General features: G+C 42.0%; 1 non-coding gene across 1 annotated transcript; it reads right to left on the bottom strand.

Annotated features, from left to right (window-relative positions):
* Positions 1 to 1,044: 1,044 nt before the first annotated feature.
* On the bottom strand, positions 1,045 to 1,151 carry LOC141709450 (small nucleolar RNA R71). Its single transcript, XR_012570025.1, has one exon. It is a non-coding gene; the product is annotated as a small nucleolar RNA R71 (small nucleolar RNA).
* Between the last annotated feature and the right edge of the window lie 1,704 nt (positions 1,152 to 2,855).

Below are 2,855 nucleotides of genomic sequence, written 5' to 3'. Positions count from 1 at the left end.
GAATGGTATTAGTACAATGAAAGTTGGCTTTTATCAGTTTTGTGTTATTCGATTAATATCATCATTGTCACATGCTAAAGGAAATAACAATGACTATTGAAGGAAGTAGTAATGAAGTTGTGATCTCATGAGTGTTTTATTATTGATAATTTGAAGTGTTAATTAAGTGATTAATTAAGTAGTTAATTGTAGTTAATATTTAGTCAACAATTCTAAGTGTTAGTGTCTTAACATTGAGAAGTAATCATACATTGGTGAGTGAGTTTAATTAGACAATAAATTAGTCTGAGTCTCTGTGGGAACGAACTAGAAAGTATTCTATATTACTTGCGAACGCGTATACTTGCGTGAATATTAGCGTATGTTTTCGCCCTAACAAGTTTTTGGCGCCGCTGCCGGGGACTCGGCGTATTTGTTTAGTTTATGTACTTACCATCATTGGTCATTAGGACTCAGTGATTAGGACGTAGTAGTTACTTATTATTTCCGGTTGTGTTTTAGGTACTTTAGCGAGCGTTTATGCAAACTCGTTCTCGTACTCGCAAGAGGACTTTAGATACAGCTGAGGAGACAGACGAAGTTCTTGATATTCCGGAGAAGTTAGATTTTGAAGATTCGGATTCAGGAACTGAGCGGAAAGGACCAGTAAACATGGGTGATCGTATTGTTCAAGCTGATCCAGCTCTCATGGACTTTTCTCGGCCAAAAATTGATGACATTCAGTCAAACATTCTTCATCCGGCCATTCAAGCTAACACCTTTGAAATCAAGCCGGGCACTATTCAGATGGTGCAGAATTCGGTTTCTTTTGGAGGAGCGGCGACTGAAGACCCCAACATGCACATAAGGAATTTTGTCGAGATCTGCAGCACTTTTAAGTATAATGGCGTGACTGATGAGGCTATCAAGCTGAGACTTTTCCCATTCTCACTAAGGGACAAAGCTAAGGACTGGTTACATTCTGAACCAGCTGGGTCCATCACTACGTGGCAAGATCTTGCGCAAAAGTTTCTGGTAAAGTTTTATCCAATGGCAAAGACTGCTGCTATGAGGAGTGCTCTTACTCAGTTTGCGCAGCAACCTACAGAATCTATGTGCGAAGCTTGGGAACGCTACAAGGAAATGTTGAGAAAGTGTCCACATCATGGAATGCCTGATTGGATGGTGATCACGGGTTTCTATAATGGTTTGGGGGCCCAATCTCGGCCCATGCTCGATGCAGCAGCTGGAGGCGCTTTATGGGCTAAAAGCTATACTGAGGCTTATAATCTTATCGAGACTATGGCTGCAAATGAGCATCAAAACCCAACTCAGAGGATGATGCCTGGTAAGGTAGCAGGTATTCTGGAAGTTGATGCAGCCACCGCTATTGCAGCACAGCTTCAAGCGCTGTCAATGAAGGTTGATTCTCTGGCTACATATGGAGTTAATCAAGTAGCTATGGTTTGTGAGCTTTGTGCAGGTTCTCATGCTACGGATCAGTGTTCTCTTGTCAACGAATCTGTTCAGTATGTGAATAATTATCAGCGACAACAGCAGCCTGTGCCAGCGACCTATCATCCTAATAACAGAAATCATCCAAATTTCAGCTGGGGGAATAATCAGAATGCTATTTAGCCACCATATCAGCAAGGAGTGAGTAAACAGTTTAACCCACCTGAATTCCAGCAATCACAGCAGTATGCTCAAAGGCAATCATATCCTCAACAGGGAAGTGCAGCTGCACCTACTAGTGCTGATTTTGAGGAACTTAAGTTGTTATGCAAGAGTCAGGCGGTTTCTATCAAGACCTTGGAAAATCAAATCGGTCAATTAGCTAATGCAGTGCTCAATTGTCAACCTGGCACTCTTCCCAGTGACACGGAAGTACCAGGCAGGAAGGAAGCTAAAGAGCAAGTCAAGGCTATTACCTTAAGGTCTGGAAAAGTTGCTGATGCTGAAAAGGCAAAAGAAGGAGAAGCTGAAATTAGAGATGAAGAAGCTAAGCAAAAGAAGAAAGCGGCAGAACCAAGGAAGACTACTGTTGAACACACTCTGCCTGAGGGTAATACAGGGGAGAAACAACTCTATCCTCCACCACCTTTTCCTAAGAGATTGCAGCAATAAAAGATGGATAGACATTTCGGTAAGTTTCTGGAGGTGTTCAAGAAACTTCAAATCAATATACCTTTCGCTGAGGCTCTGGAGCAAATGCCTAGTTATGCGAAGTTTATGAAGAGTATTCTTTCAAGGAAGGTGAAACTGGATGACCTTGAGACCGTTGCTCTCACGGAAGAATGCAGCGCTGTTCTGCAGCAATAGTTACCGCCAAAACTGAAAGATCCAAGTAGCTTCACCATTCCTTGCACCATTGGCAAGTTGACTTTTGACAAGTGCCTTTATGATTTGGGAGCAAGCATTAATCTGATGCTGTTGTCGATCTTTAAAAAGTTGGATTTGCCTGATCCAAAACCCACATACATGTCTCTATAATTGGCTGATCGTTCCATTACTTACCCAATGGGCATAGTGGAGGATGTGCTAGTCAAGGTGGATAAGCTCTTCTTTCCTGCAGATTTTGTTATTCTGGATTTTGAGGAAGATAAGAAGATTCCCATAATCTTGGGAAGACCTTTCTTGGCTACTGGCCGTACCTTGATAGATGTGCAAAAAGGTGAACTTACTATGCGGGTACAAGATCAGGATGTGACCTTCAACATCTTCAAGGCAATGAAATTCCCTACAGAAGATGAGGAATGCTTAAAAGTGGATGTGATTGATTCTACGGTTACTTCAGAACTCGATCGCATGCTAATGTCTGATGCATTGGAAAAGGCCTTAGTGGGGGATTTTGACAGCGATGATGAAGATGGCAA

This window comes from Apium graveolens, chromosome 2 (assembly GCF_009905375.1).
Source record: "Apium graveolens cultivar Ventura chromosome 2, ASM990537v1, whole genome shotgun sequence".
Lineage (NCBI taxonomy): Eukaryota > Viridiplantae > Streptophyta > Magnoliopsida > Apiales > Apiaceae > Apium > Apium graveolens.
Note: the sequence above shows the minus strand (reverse complement) of the source record. Positions and strands in the feature narration are given on the sequence as shown.